Genomic DNA, 17222 nt, shown 5'->3' with positions numbered 1-17222 from the left:
ACCAGAATGAGCCAGTGCAGGTGCCATGCCCTTGAACCTCTAAAACTGTGAGCAAAGTGAAGTTTTCTTTCCATGTTAGCAGCACTCAGGAGGCTGGTCGTGAGCTTGAGGCCAGTCTGGACTACATAGTTAGACCCTGTCTCTGAAATAAATCAATAAATGAGTCATGGGGCCAGAAGAAAAATTTAATTTCTTCATGTGCAAATATTAATGAAGACATTGACTATTTGAATACATATAAAGATTTTTTCTTATTATTTTAATCTTATTAAATATAATTTACTTTTTAAAGTAAAAAATAATAATAAGGTGGAGAGGGAGTTAGGGTGAGAGGCAGATGGTGGGGGCCATCTAACCAATGTACAGTACAAACCTATTTGGAATTATCACAATGAATCCCCCCTGTACAAAGAATATATCCTAACAAAAACATAACAAAGTATAATGGACTTTATAACCATACAGAAATAAATGTTTGACAACTATAACACAAAGGCTTAGAAAGGAGAGGTCAAAGTACAGTGTTGTAAGTTTATTACACAATGTGTAAAGTAAGGTAACATCACCCACAGTTGAGTTATGATAAATTTAAGACATGCATGATAAGTCCAAAAGCTACTACTAAAATTTCACAACAAAGATATATAGCTAATAAAACAGCATAGATAAAATGGAGTAAATTCAATATTTAAGTAAATTAAAAAATAATATGAGAGATGGAAGCAAAACTAGGAATCTGCCTATATAGCTATCTTTACCTCAACTAGCAAAAATCCCTGGTCCTCCTTATTAATGTTTATACTCTCTCTTCAACAAAATTAGAGGTAAGGACAAAACAATATCTGCTTGGAAGTGAGGGGTTGGGAGCAAGAGGGAGGGGGTGGGGGGAAAGGGAGGGGATGGGGGAAGGGGGGAGTAATGACCCAATCATTGTATGCACATATGAATAAAGGAAATTTTAAAAAATAATGTAAGAGAAAGGGTAAAACTGGAAGATAGGGATAAAGAACTGAGGGGAGAAATAGAAAATAAATAGATAACAAATCTAAATTTTTCAGAACCAGAATTACATTTAAAAAAATTAACATAGACTTTTGGTTTCCAAAAATCACATGTAAGAAGCACAGAATCCATCACTCCACCCTAACAGCATGTAAAAAGCCAAACTCTTGTTATTGAGAAAAATCAACAACTTTTCTCAGAACCATCAGAGACATTAGATGCCAGAACAAAATGGTACTACAAAAATTCAAGAGAACCAGGTGCTGATGGCTCATATCTGTAATCTTAGCTACTGAAGAGGCAGAGATCAGGAGGATCTGTTTGAAGCTAGACCAAGCAAATAGTTCTCAAGACCCTATCTTAAAAATACCCAACACAGAAAAGGGCTGATACAGTGGCTCAAGTGGTAGAGAGCCTGCTTAGCAAGCATGAGGCCCTGAGTTTGGTGTACAGTACACCAAAAAATTAAAAATTAAGAGACAGATGGGCAGATACAGAAAATTACTATTTACTAAAGAAAAAGCCTCCATGAGAACAGTTGTAAAACATAAATTGTAAATGAGGAACTGGCAGTGATTCCATGTGGACAGGGCTAAGAGATAAAATCCTCTAGGGGAACCCAATCATATCCCCCACCTTTTGGAAGTTCAGCCTTCAAAAGCCCCACTGGGCTCTCACAGTGAAGATCAGATAAAAATCCCTACTGGAATTCTGACAAAAAAGGAAAAAAAGCCACTTTGAAATGCACTAGGGCATTCTGTTTGCTACCAATCAGCTGCTAGAGTGCTTCTGCTCTGTCCAGATAGGAATTGTGGGTAGGCAGAAGAATCTCATCTGATTATTCTGGGCCTTTGGTGGGCTTTACATACTTCACTGCGAGCAGCAGCAGTGGATAACAGTGAGCAGCAGCAGGTGTCACCTTCTAATGTTGCAACTCTTGTGTGGAGCCTGGGTGCCAGGACCTTGAGCTCCTCAAGTGTTACAGCCCTTGTGCCTCTTGTGCCTCAGATGTTGGAATCCATGGTGTTTGACAACTCTCACACACAAAATGTCAGAATCTACAGTGCTTACTGGCTACAGCAAGTGTTACAACTCTTCTACCTTGGAAAGACACAGGCAGGATTGTGAGTTCAAGGCTAGTTTGGGCTACATAACAAGTTCAAGGCCAGACTGAGTTACATAGTCTCATAAAACCAAGGGTTGAGGATGTGTCTCAGTGAGAGAGAGCTTGCCAAGAATGCACAAGGCCCAAGGTTTAATCCCTAGTACCACAAACAAAAGAAAAAAATAAAAACAGAGATATGAAAATGCTAAGAAGAAAATCAAACAAGAAATGCTAGAGATAAAAAATCACTATAACATAAAATATACACACCTGTATTACCAGCATTTGGCAGGCTGGAGCAGAAGAATCACAAAATTTAAAACCAGCCTGAGCTACATAGCAAAAACCTGCATTTTAAAAAAAAAAAAAAAAACCTCTAAGGGGAAAAAACAAATAGAATGAGAATACGTGATGAACTCGAGTATAAGATTACTAAAACTAACATTTCAATGTTGTAAACTAAAGTAAAATCTTAAGTCCAGCAAGATAAAACCTTAGTACTAGTGCAGACACCATAAAGAGAAGTCATAAATTTCTGGTCTCATAAATGAAAGAGGACACATCGCTAGAAATCTCACGGATGTTGAAAAGGTAATAAATAATATGAATTTAATGCCCCCAAATTTGAAAACTTAGATGAAAAAGGCAAATTCATTGAAAAACATATTCTCCTAAAATTCACACAAGAAGAAATACATAATCTGAATAGGTTTGCTCTATATTGACTAAAGAATTTGTTCCTTAATTAATAACTGTTCAAAACAAAAAAGTACCAAAACCAGATGGTGTCACCAGTGAATTCTACCAAGGATTTTAGAAAGAAAGAATAATGATTTTCTATGATCTCTTCCATAATGTTGATACAGAAAGATTTCTTTCCAACTATGGAGGCTAGAATTACTCTAATATCAAAACCAGACCAAAACATTACAAGAAAACCACAGACCAACATTTCTCGTGGACACCCATCAAGCATCTGTCACAAAATATCAGCAAATGATAGAATGTATACAAAGAAATATACACACCATGACTACCTGAGACTTATTCCAGATACACAAGATTGACTTAACATTTGAAAATCAAATAAGGTCACCCATCACATCACCAGGCTAAAGAATAATCATGCAATCATTATCAATAGACTGAGCAAAAAACATTTGATGAAAATTCAGTATTCATTCTTGATCTAAAAAAAAATAACTTTTAGCAAGTTAGTAATAGAATGGAATTTCCTATGCTTTCTCTCTAAATTAGGAAGATGTCTGTTTTTGCTAAAACTGGGCTCAAACCAAGGACAGGGCCCAGTGATAAGGACTAGTGAAAAAGAGAGCTCAGGGTAATCTAACTAATGCTTGGTCAAAGACAGTCTTGTTTTTATTTGCTTGTTTATTTGTAGATAGGGCTTCCCCCCCAGGCTGGCTTTGAACTTGTGCTTTTTTTTGACTCAGTCTTCTGAGTGCTAAGATCAGTCTTTTTCATGCATTAAAATGAATACACTGTATCTAGATTTGAATGAAATAAGTGTTCTGTTTTTATGAGAAGACATGTCTGTCTCTATACAAAATACTATAAAATCTTTTTAAGCCACTAGAATTAATAAGTGAGCTTAGCAATTTGCAAACTAACTTATAGCAAGATCAATATGCAAACAACTTGTATGTGTAATAGCATTGAAAATAATAAATTGGAATTACAAAAATTGTCATTTACAATGGCATCAAAATTTTTAAAAGTTAAGGGTAAATGTGACACACACTTGTCTAAAGAAGTCAATGGCAAATTGACAATTATTGAACAAAATTTCAGTGAAATTCTCAGTCAACATTGTTTTGAGTATTTCTTCTATTGCTCTATCTCTTTTTTCTAATCAAATATTACCATAATGTCTCTGTGACATCTTTTGTAGTTATAACACAGTCCTCTTGTTTTCATTTTCATTTCTCAGTTTTTTTGCCTCTTGAATTTTCAATTTTGGAGGCATAAGAACAGAAAGTTAAAACCACATGAGATGATTCTACACATCTATTAGAAAGTCTAAAATTAAAAGGGATAGTCATACCTAGTGTCCATGCTTCTGTAACAAAATACTATGGACTAGAGGACTAGACAACAGAAATGTATTTTCTCATTGTTCTGGAGTCTAGAAGCTCAAGATCAGGAAGAAAATGTGGTCAAATTCTGGAGAAATCTCTCTTCATGGCTTTCAGACAGCCATGTGCTCTCTGTCCTCAAAAGGAAGGGAGAGGGAGTCAGAGAGAGCATGATCTTTTTGGGTCTCCTTCTCCTCCTCCTCCTCCTTTTCCTCCTTCCCACTCTTGCTCCTCCTCCTCCTCCTCTTTCTTCTTCTTCACTGTGCGAAACCAGTTTTATTCTATTATTTTTTATATTCTTATTTTTGATTTATCATACATTAGCAACATAAGAGGATTTCATTGTGGTGATTCCATGCATGCATGCAGTATACCTTGAAAAAGTTTGCTCCCTTCATTATTTTCCTACCCCTCTTCTCCCTATTCCCCACTCTTTCAAACGGTGTCTGGTGAGTATCATTATTTTGTTTTTATAAGCACACATGTGGTATACTCCCATCCTGTTCAACCCTCAGTATCCTTTTCTTTCCTTCTCACCCCTTCCACTGATTCCATCCTCATAACTTCGTCTAATTATCAATCTCATAACTAAATCTAATTATCAATACATAAATTTAGGAAGGACACAATTAAATCGGAGCACCAAGTATAGGTAATAGTGTGAAACAACCTGAACTCTCATAGATGGTAAGAGTATAAAATGATGTATAGTAGTCTTCTCTTATCCTCAGAGGATATGTTCAAAGACCACAGTGGATCCTGAAAACACAGATAGTAACAAAAGCTACACACATTGTTTTATTCCTGCACATACATACCTTTGATAAAGGTTAATTTATAAATTAGGCACAACTTATTAAGTTGTATGTTAAGATTAACAATAACTAATAATAAAATGAACAATTATAATAATATATTGTAATAAAATTTTATGATAGTTCTCCTCTCTCACTCTCAAAAAATATTACATTAAACTGAAATTCCCTTTCATCCTTCCTTCATCATTCCCTTCCTTCCTCCCTTCCTTCCTTCCTCCCTTTGTTTCTTCCTTTCTTTTCAGTACTGGGACCTGGTCATCACACATTCTAGGCAAGTGCTCTACTACTGAGCTCTATCCCCACATCATGTGCTGGAATTTTCTACTTATTATTTTCTAGCAGCAGTCGACTTCAGGTAACTAAAACTAAGGAATGGAAAACCATGGATGTAGAGGGACCAATGTACTGCACTGAGTGAAGGAAGCAAGACAAAGGAGAATTACATGATTTATGATTCCATTGATACCAACTTAAAAAAATGCAAACTACTCTGTAGTAATGAACGTCTGACAGCACTTGCCCACAAATGGGGATTGAATGCAAAAAAGTAGGAAGAAAGGAATCAAAGAGGCACACGAAACTTTTGGGAGCTAAAGACATACTCATTACTGTGATTGCAGTAATGGTTTTACAGTATGCATTTGTCAAACTTTTCACGTTGTACACTTTTAATGTATGCAACTTAGCATATGTCTGTATACTTCCAAAAAGCTATTTAAATTTTAAAATACATGAACACTTTAGAGCATTTCTCAGTTTTCTCATTTTGATGAACTTTCATAAAAGCACTCATGTTAGAAAAGAACCACAATACTCACCAACAGCAAAAATGAACAAATTGAGACCAGACTCGGTGGCACACACCTGTATTACCAGCATTTGGGAGGCTGGAGCAGAAGAATCACAAATTTGAAGCCAGCCCGAGCTACATAGCAAAAACCTGCATTAAAAAAAAAACTCTAAGGGGAAAAAACAAATAGAATGAGACTATGTGATGAACTCGAGTATAAGATTACTAAAACTAACATTTCAATGTTGTAAACTAAAGTAAAATCTTAAGTCTGGCAAGATAAAACCTTAGTTCTAGTGCAGACACCATAAAGCTATTAAGACTTCTGGAACATTAAGTATTTCTCATGAAGGAATAGTCTGATAACTATGCATGAGTAATAGGGGTTCTAGTTTCCTGAGTACACACATGGGATGTAAGGGAAGCATGAACTTGACTTAGTTTTTAATGGAACATTTCCTGGATAACTAACATTTGACAGGCCAAAATACCACATTAAACCAAATGTGCCTGTTTTCATCTAATTGATCAAAGTAACATTATGAAAATATGGAAATCAAATTTTTCACTAACTCCTTTAAATAAAGAATGGAATATTAACAAAAAATGGAGGACAAGATTTCCAGTTATGATTGAACCAATTATGTCTGGATTAATCCATTCTTGGATTCATTTGACCCACATTACTTTTATCTTCAATGAAATAAACCCTTAGACTTCAAAACTCTTTAGAGCCAGACATGGTGGTGCATGCCTATACTCCCAGCACTGGGGAAACTGAGGCAAGAGGACTATGAGTCAGAAGCCAACCTGGACTATATAGCATATAGCAAGTTTAAGACTAGCCTGGGCTAGATAGTAATGCCCTATCCAAACCCTCCCCCCAAAAAAACCTCTATGCAGTCAAGGAAAAGGCAATGAAAAAGAACCACATCTTCCCCTTCCCATCACAGATATCTCTAATTTTTCGTAGAACTTCATATCCTACCACACTAATAGAAAATAAACACCCAATGTAGTGTATATCACAATAGTAACAGTGACCAAACTCTTAAGTTGATACAAGAAAGAGTAGGAAATACTCTGGAGTTAGTAGATATAGGTAAGAATTTTCTCAATGAAACCCCAGCAGCACAGCAACTAAGAGATACCATAGATAAATGGGACTTCATAATGCTAAAAAGCTTCTGTTCATCAAAAGAAATGGTCTCTAAACTGAAGAGAACACCCACAGAGTGGGAGAAAATATTTGCCAACTATACATCAGACAAAGGACTGATAACCAGAATATACAGGGAACTTAAAAAACTAAATTCTCCCAAAACTAATGAACCAATAAAGAAATGGGCATGTGAACTAAACAGAACTTTCTCAAAAGAAGAAATTCAAATGGCCAGAAAACACATGAAAAAATGCTCACCATCTCTAGCAATAAAGGAAATGCAAATTAAAACCACACTAAGATTCCACCTCACCCCTGTTAGAATAGCCATCATCAGCAACACCACCAACAACAGGTGTTGGCGAGGATGCGGGGAAAAAGGAACCCTCTTACACTGTTGGTGGGAATGTAGACTAGTACAACCACTCTGGAAAAAAATTTGGAGGCTACTTAAAAAGCTGGACATCGATCTACCATTTGATCCAGCAATACCACTCTTGGGGATATACCCAAAAGACTGTTACTCCAGAGGCACCTGCACATCCATGTTTATTGCGGCACTATTCACAATAGCCAAGTTATGGAAACAGCCAAGATGCCCCAGCACTGACGAATGGATTAAGAAAATGTGGTATCTATACACAATGGAATTTTATGCAGCCATGAAGAAGAACGAAATGTTATCATTCGCTGGTAAATGGATGGAATTGGAGAACATCATTCTGAGTGAGGTTAGCCTGGCTCAAAAAACCAAAAATCGTATGTTCTCCCTCATATGTGGACATTAGATCAAGGGCAAACACAACAAGGGGATTGGACTATGAGCACATGATAAAAGCGAGAGCACACAAGGGAGGGGTGAGGATAGGTAAGACACCTAAAAAACTAGCTAGCATTTGTTGCCCTTAACGCAGAGAAACTAAAGCAGATACCTTAAAGCAACTGAGGCCAATAGGAAAAGGGGAACAGGTACTAGAGAAAAGGTGAGATCAAAAAGAATTAACCTAGAAGATAACACCCACGCACAGGAAATCAATGTGAGTCAATGCCCTGTATAGCTATCCTTATCTCAACCAGCAAAAACTCTTGTTCCTTCCTATTATTGCTTATACTCTCTCTACAACAAAATTAGAAATAAGGGCAAAATAGTTTCTGCTGGGTATTGGGGGGGTAGAGGGAGGGGGCGGAGTGGGTGGTAAGGGAGGGGGTGGGGGCAGTGGGGAGAAATGAACCAATCCTTGTATGCACATATGAATAATAAAAGAAAAATGAGAAAAAAAAAAGAAAAGAAAAGTAAAGAAACACCCAATGTAGTGTATATCACAATAGTAACAGTGACCATGGCAACACTGATTTTTTTTAGCATAAGTATTTATGTTTATGATGGGGGTTAATGTTGATACATATTTGTTCAGATAATTACCCATATACATCTGCTGTACTGCTAAAATGATTGACATGACTCCACTAAGCTTCTAGTCTATATAATCACACGATTAAAGAAACCAAAAGAAAGGAAAGAGCATAAACTTTCAATCAGAGAACATGGATTTGCCCTCTAGTTCTGCTCATTTCTAATTTTGTGACCATGAAAAATAAGACTTTGTGAGTTTCAGGATCCCTGCCTGAGAAATGAGAATTATTAATATAATCATATCACATCATGTTCGCATTTAATGTGGCAATGTGCAGGATGAATGGTTTTGAAATACTAACGCATCATGCACTGACACATACATGGTATTGCTATCTGCATAGTAGAGAAAACAGAAGAGTATTTTGAGTCTTTGTAATTTGTTTAGTTAATAGATTCATGAATCACTACTTAGTTATTATTGATATTCACTCCTGCATTTTACTTTAAAAGTGGCTTGAGAGCCTCTATCTTGAGCTACTCTAGTTCAAATTTGAAGGCATAATCAACCTTTTAAACTATCTTGGATAATAGGTATTTACCATAAAATTAGAGACCCAGTTTGTGACATTCCTGCCAGGATGATTTACAAAAGCACTTATTCCACAAACTGTGTCAAGGTGTGTAACTGACTCGAATGATGTTATGTTGACATGATTCTGGAAAGAGAAGTGGTAAGATTAAAACTGCATGATCCAGTTACCTTGGCGTCAGTCACTCCATGAAATATATCATTGATGTGTCATATAACTTTCATTTGACTCACTAAACATTCTTCTGGGCTTTTCCCCATTTGAAAATAATTAAAGAGAGATTAATTTCATTGTTTGAATTAGGCTATTAGACATTTGTTTCCCCAATAATTTTATCATTAGAGTAGCATTGACTTTCACTCAGGCAACAAAACATGTCAGCACAAATGTGAAGTTTTCTGCAAATAACATTCAGTAGTTAATCAAATGCTGAATCCCAAACTTCTATTCTGGATATCCAAAACGAAGTGGGAATGGTTTACTAACAGGTCTGAGCTTCTGCCAAAGATCAGAGAAAGTTCCAAGCAAAGGCTGAAACAATGTATTGTTTACTTAACAACCTTACTAAATTTTCAGTTAAATCTGAAAAGCACAGAGCAGAGGAAAAGAGAGGGCTGTTTGTTAAGGACAATGACCTATAAAATAATAAGAAATATAATAAATAGAAACTTTTGAGGTTATTCAAATGTTGACTTCATTTTATGTTTCTAAGACTTTGAACCTAGCTTTAAATTTATGATACACTTTTGTTTTATGAGATCAACTAGAAGAAATTATGGAAAAATTTGTTAAATGATTTCACCTCAATGCCTGAAGAAAGGCTGACGGGGTGGCAGATTTTATGAACACAGTCTGGATCTGGAAATAGGGAGTTCTAGTTTCCCATGGTAATATTCTAAAATCTAAGTGTTTATCAAGATCTTTGTGGTAGGCTCCATGAACTGGCTATGTTACAGGCAGTAAACATAATTGGATCTCTCTGCTTAATCTGCACATAATTCTGTTTTAAGTGGTTTGAAACTAATGCTTTCTCCTTTAATGCTATCGCTCCTTTCATTGCTATTAACTTCATGGTAGAAAATAAATCTATTTAATGCAGCAACTTTAAGAAGTCAGAGAAAGGGGTTGGGGATTTAGCTCAGTGGAAGAGCGCTTGCCTGGCAAGTGTAAGGCCCTGAGTTCGGTCCCCAGCACCGAAAAAAAAAAAAAAAAAAAGGAAGAAGTCAGAGAAAATGAGAATGTTGAAATATATACTTTAATACTTTATTTTGGGATCAGTAAGAATAAAGGACAATAGCAAACTATGCAGATTTCATTTGTCTTTTCTTACTTCATTCAACTATAGAATCTTCAAGATGCTACATGCTCTCCTCTAATAATCCCATCCCTGAAATTTCATTAAATAAAAACTAGTTTCTAAACCAAGTGTGGTGGTTTATGCCTCTAATCCTAGCATTTGGGAGGCCGAGGCTGGGATTAAGAGTTCAAAGCAAGGTCCTATCTCAATCAGTCAATCAATCAGTCAATAAATCAATAAATAAAACTACATCTTTACATAGTTTAAAATTCTGTTTTATAATCTATAGATATTCTTAATGATGTAAAATGTTAAAAATAAATTTTTATCTTTTTTTGATGGTTCTGGAGATTGAACTTGGTCCTTATACTTGCTGGGTGAACACTCTGCCACTTCAGCCACTCCCCCAAACATTTTGCTTTTTGATTTTTAGTATATTTTTCAGAAAGGGTCTCACAATTTTGCACAGAAGGCCTTTTCCTATAATCCTCCAACCTCCCAAATTGCTAGGATTACAGATGTGGGCTGGCTTATTTTTTAGATAAGGTCTTGCTAACTTTTACCTATATTGACCTCAAAACACAATCCTCCTATTTTCAATTCCTAAGTAGCTGGGATTACAGGCATGAACCACATTGCCAGCCTTTTTTTTTTATCTGTTTTGGTTTCATACAAGTGCATTTGTTAAATTTGTATAAATATTAATAAAACTGTTGAGTACCTACCTGTTCTGTAGACCAACAAATAAAATAATGAAAGGTTAATAAACTATAATCATTATTCCAAATAATAAAAATGGGCAAAGCCTGAGTAAAAAAGGCAGTAGAAAATGTCATTTACTCAATGATTTTTAATTTGTCACAGTCACTATGTACTAGTAAACTGGTGAGAAGGAACTTAGGCTAGGAAGTTGTTCTCCAAAATAAATTGGGTAAACATTCATCCTACCATTCATCAGAAAGATGTGATTCCTGGGAAATTTATTTAACGTCTCTAAATGTCTTAATTTCTTTATCTGTAACAAGAAGATAATAATAATAGCATCTCTCCCATATTATTGTGCTAATTACATATACATATATATAACTGATAGAAAAGTGGCAGTCGCTATGCAGTAAACACATTAAAATAAAACCCAATGGGTATGTTTTATTATCTACATGTTGTATTAAACATCCTAATGAATATAGGCTCTAGGTAAACTTAGACCTTCGACATCTTGGCATGGAATGTACATCATATTTGCTTTAAACACCACAGAAACATCTCTTTAAGCCTCTTCTCCCATTTTCTGTACTTTTTGTACTGAACTTTGTAAAGTCTTTGCATGTCCAAATTATGTTGACTATGAATACAGACCCTGTCAGAGTTAATTTCCTTCAATCTCTGTTCCTGAAATATACCAATATAATGATATTATTGAATGTGGCTTAGAATAACCACAGTGAAGAAAAATAAAGTCTGCGATCATCCTTCAGACAAAATACAGAATATTAATCAGATGCACCTGTATCCAAGAACCTTAGTTATATGAAAACCAGCTTTTAAACTAGACTCTTCCTTTGCTTTAAAAGAAGTCCACATCTATTATTGAAACCAGACTAATTTTGCATTTAGAGTTACAAATCATTGAAACAAGAAGGATCTCCTTCATGCACATACAAGCAAGAATTCATGATGGCCTAGCTGGTGCCAACTTTTGAGAGATAATTTTATATATTAATTTCACTGTTTAAGACTCATGTCTAGGGACTTTTACTTCAACCATATAACCATCCAACTATCTGCTCATCTTCCCATCTCTTTCCATACGTAGATTCATTCACCTCCCCATTCATCTATGCATTCAAGGATCCACCTAGATATGCATCTATCAGTGTGTTCACCTGTTGACCCACCATCTAGCCATCCAACTGCCCATACCCACATCCATCTGCATCTTCAGCCTACTACATACATATTAAGTCCGTAACTTGAAACCATTCCTTCATTGTTGGCAAATGCTAAAATTTGGAAGTTTGCTGTTTTCTGGAGAGCTAGTTATCAGACATTCACCAGCATGACACTGACAATAACCTAGAGATGATTTTGTTCTGCTCAACTGAGGGACTGAACAATCAATAAGGAAAAAGAGGGAAATAAAGTTCACTCTGTAAACACTAGTACAAAGTAAATAACACTTTTTTTCTCAGAACAGAACTTTTCTTTGGAGTCCTATTTCACCACATTCTGCAGACCTACTCTCAGTCCTCAATGTCCTCTTCCTGGAGTTACACTTAAATCCACAGCATCACAGTGAACATTGGTGGTTCACTAATGTTCTAGGACTAATGGTTTTAGTGATATCAGATGCCCAGGTTGGCATCTTTCTGTTAATGAATACTTAATCCCATCTTTCTTTTCCATCACTGATTCACATAGGTAACTGTTGGTCATTTTGATACCTAGGAAATATTCTATTGCCCTTTCATATTGAGCCTTGGGAAAATCTGTGAAACATACACTGGAGAATCTGTACAGGTTTTCTACTCTCCCAGACTCTGCCTAGAGTATGTAGGTATGTAGAAACTCATCACCTATGACCTTTCTGATCTGAGATGTTCCAGTATGTCTGAGTATTTCTGATACCTTTCTCTTTCCTTTGGAAAACAGCAGAGTCCTTTCCATGAATCCAACTGAATGAAATTATTTATTCTCTGAAGTTCTTTTATCTTGTCCTGGGAACATTTTTTAGTTACACAGAAAAGATTTCCTTTTATATCATCATGGATTTTATTTTCCCTGAGGTATTTAGCTCTTCAACTTTTATAATTCAAAACTTAAATCTGAGATTCTTTAAAGATTTTTTCCCTTTACTTTTCTGCTTCATGTTTTCTACCTCAGAAGAAAACTTCTGGTGGTATTGGAGTAATTTTAAGAGGTAGAAGTAAAAATAATTACAAAGAACTTCAATCACTTTGATAAAACCTCAAATGTCATATACTGCCAGGCTTGGTTTAACATATTTTCTTATAGGACAAACGCAGAAACCTCTTTTAAACTAATTACATGGCTTATGTTTTATTTGTGGTTTTTGAGTCCAGTGAGGGATTACGAACATAGTATGGGAAGGAAACAAGTGAACTGGTGAGGATTAGGTCCAGAAATAACTAGAGCAGAATGTGATCTGTCACCTTTATCACTATGGGATAGTTAAGGAGACAAGAATAGCCGCAGAATCAAAATAAAAGGGAGAGAGAAGAGACAGGTTTTTTTTTATATATTCCATATGTAATCTCCTTCTCATTTACTCCTTGATCCTTGAAAATTAAAGTGAGAGCATAGGTCTCCAGGTGCACATAAACGTTAAGTCTCTTGACTTTCCTTTTAAAAAATTGGCACTGGAGGATTAGATTAAAATCTAATCAGGAATGTGAGACATCATAAAGGTTTATTAAATGCTGATACTCGGCAATGTCTTTGAGAGGTTGGAATATCTTGAATCAGATTCCTCCCTCACATCTTTTCAGGAAGAATATGCTCACATTTTTCTGATAACAGATTCACAGTTTTTGTTGCCCTTTTCTAAACTTTCTCAATATTTCACAGCTTCTAACTTCCATAACCTTACAAGAGGGTAATGAATCACTGTGAGTGTGAAATCAATATGTTATTTTGCTTCCCAAAGAGAGAAAGAAAATGTCACACAGAACATTCTAAATGAAAGAACTGATCCTAATCCCATACAATTCCAAAAGGGGGATTCATTCAAATACATCTGTTAATCTTTTTCACAAAGACAAACTTTGCCAGAATTGGCCAAGAAAGGACAGATAATATAACATTGAAATTCCCTACGTGATTATAGCATTTCTCTGGAGCATTCTTACTGTTAATTTATGACTTTTCACCTTCCACAAAAAATATTGGGAAGAAATTCTTCTAGGCACACTTATTCTTTTAAATGTAAGTTCATAAATAAAACAATATATTCCAGGAAAAATTATTGTGCAATATGCATTACTAAAATTAGTCCCTAGATTCTCATTAACTTCAAAAGGATTAAAGGGTAGGTAAAATTAGTAGAGTAAGAGTAGTTTAATTAGAAAAAAATTCTATGAAGTCCCTTTTAAAATGTGACAGCATCAAATCACGAAACCCAAATGACCCACCACTAACAAAGAGTAAAAGGATGTTGTGTATATGCTTCAAAATATGGGACCTCTGTGATCCATAAAATCCACTTTCACTCAGTGAAAGTTCCTATTCCCTGACACATCAAAAGAAATATCTTGCTTCCAGGGTTGATATGTACTAAAAATAGCATGTAGTATAATATAAAGTGACTTCTTACCAGTGAAGAATACTAGAATTTTCTTTTTTTTTCTTCTTTGCAAATAATATCAAAATAACAACACCAAAACTGACAAATAAGTTTGTAGGTATCGCTCTTGTCAAATCATCTTGGAAGAAACATCTCTATGGCAAATGACAAGACTAAGTGCTTATTAAGTCCACATTAGACCTTAAATTCACAGGTTGTGTACATCAGTTATAGCAATTGGAGGTCATATTAGTCTAACTCTATAACTTTTGGAAAAATTAATGTTTTTCATCTTAAAAGATGTAGTGTTGCCAGGCGCCATTGGCTCATGCCTGTAATCCTCAATACTCAGAAGGCAGAGCTCAGGAAGATCACAATTTAAAGCCAGTCTAGGCAAATAGTTCACAAGACCCTACTCAAAAAATACCATCACAATACTCTCCATAGAAGAATGAATATAGAATTTTTAAACTGGTTGAAACAACCATAAGAAAGGGACTAAAGTAGAAAGAAGAAAATGGAGGAAATGAACCAAATCGAGCTATAATATCCATATACATGGAAGTACCACAAGGAAACTCCCTGTGTAGCTATCTTAAACAAACAAAATTTCATTTCTTTTTCCTTTCTTTTGCAAAATTAGAGAACAGGAGGGCTGAACAGGTCCTGCCTGGGTGGTGGCGGAGAGGAGGGTTACACTAGTGGTTGGGGAAGGTGAGGAAAAGGCGTAAGAAGGTGAACATGGTGCAAATACTGTGCAATTCATGATGTAAACAGAAAAAAAGTACCTGCTGAAACTATTTCTCAAGTGGGGGAAGGGAGATAAAGGAGAATGGGGGAGAGGGTGAATTCAAGTATGGTATACCTGATACATTGTAAGAACCTTTGCAAATGCCACAATGTACCCCACCCAGCACAACAATGAAAGAAAAGGAAAGAAAAATACCATCACAAAAAAAGGACTAATAGAGTGGTTAAAAGTTTAGGCCCTGAGTTCAAATCCCAGTACCACATCAACAACAACAAACAGTAGGGTAAGTTCAAAGAGAGTGGAATTCAGATTAACCATGTTATCTTGTAAGTTCTCTGTGACTATTGGCAAATAAGAGAAATAAATAACAAATTACTTATGTATGCTCATAAACCACTTAAAATCATTTCTGGCATATCATGTCCTGTTATTGACTTAATAATTTAAACAAACTGATTAAGGTATTGACAGGTTACAGAGAAAACATGTTCTTTTGGAGGCAAATAAATCTGGCTTTTAATACTAATGCCTTTACTTAATAACTGTGGATTTAAAAATATTATATGAATCTTTTAATTTTAATTTTAATTTTGCAGCACTAGGTTAAACCCAGGGCCTCAACTGAGACAGGCAAACACTCTACAATTGAGCTATACCTCCATTCTCACATAAAACTTTTTTTTTATTGTTTATTATTCATATGTGCATACAATGCTTGGGTCATTTCTCCCCCCTGCCCCCACCCCCTCCTTAACAACCCACCCAACCTCCGCCCTCACCCCTCCACCCCCTTGATACCCTACAGAATCTATTTTGCCCTTATTTCTAATTTTGTTGAAGAGAGAGTGTAAGCAATAATAGGAAGGAACAAGGGCTTTTGCTAGTTGAGATAAGGATAGCTACACAGGGAGTTGACTCACATTAATTTCCTGTGCATGTGTGTTACCTTCTAGGTGAATTCTTTTTGATCTAACCTTTTCTCTAGTTCCTGGTCCCCTTCTCCTATTGGCCTCAGTTGCTTTTAAGATATCTGCTTTAGTTTCTCTCCGTTGAGGGCAACAAATGCTAGCTAATTTTTTAGGTCTTACCTATCCTCATATCCATCTTGTGGGCTCTCATTTTTATCTTGTGATCAAAGTTCAATCCCCTTGTTGTGTTTGCCCTTGATCTAATGTCCACATATGAGGGAGAACATACGATTTTTGGTCTTTTGGGCCAGGCTAACTTCACTCAGAATGATGTTCTCCAATTCCATCCATTTACCAGTGAATGATAACATTTCATTCTTCTTCATGGCTGCATAAAATTCCATTGTGTATAGATACCACATTTTCTTGATCCATTCATCAGTAGTGGGGCATCTTTGCTGTTTCCATAACTTGGCTATAGTGAATAGTGCTGCAATAAACATGGGTGTGCAGGTGCCTCTGGAGTAACCTGTGTCACAGTTTTTTGGGTATATCCCCAAGAGTGGTATTGCTAGATCAAATGGTAGATCAATGTGTAGCTTTTTAAGAAGCCTCCAGATTTTTTTCCAGAGTGGTTGTACTAGTTTACATTCCCACCAACGGTGTAAGAGGGTTCCTTTTTCCTACATCCTTGCCAACACCCATTGTTGGTGGTGTTGCTGATGATGGCTATTCTAACAGGGGTGAGGTGGAAACTTAGTGTGGTTTTAATTTGCATTTCCTTTATTGCTAGAGATGGTGAGCATTTTTTCATGTGTTTTTTGGCCATTTGAATTTCTTCTTTTGAGAAAGTTCTGTTTAGTTCACTTGCCCATTTCTTTATTGGCTCATTAGTTTTGGGAGAATTTAGTTGTTTAAGTTCCCTATATATTCTGATTATCAGTCCTTTGTCTGATGTGTAGCTGGCAAATATTTTCTCCCACTCTGTGGGTGTTCTCTTCAGTTTAGAGACCATTTCTTTTGATGAACAGAAGCTTTTTAGCTTT

At 35.8% G+C, this 17222-nt stretch overlaps 1 pseudogene; it reads right to left on the bottom strand.

Annotated features, from left to right (window-relative positions):
* The window catches only part of LOC109679187 (suppressor of cytokine signaling 6-like), a 74505-nt pseudogene that overhangs the window by 21754 nt on the left and 35529 nt on the right, over nt 1–17222 (bottom strand).

Source organism: Castor canadensis, chromosome 9 (assembly GCF_047511655.1).
Source record: "Castor canadensis chromosome 9, mCasCan1.hap1v2, whole genome shotgun sequence".
Taxonomy (NCBI): Eukaryota; Metazoa; Chordata; class Mammalia; order Rodentia; family Castoridae; genus Castor; species Castor canadensis.
The sequence above is the reverse complement of the archived record's forward strand: the minus strand, read 5'-3'. Positions and strand labels throughout refer to the sequence as shown.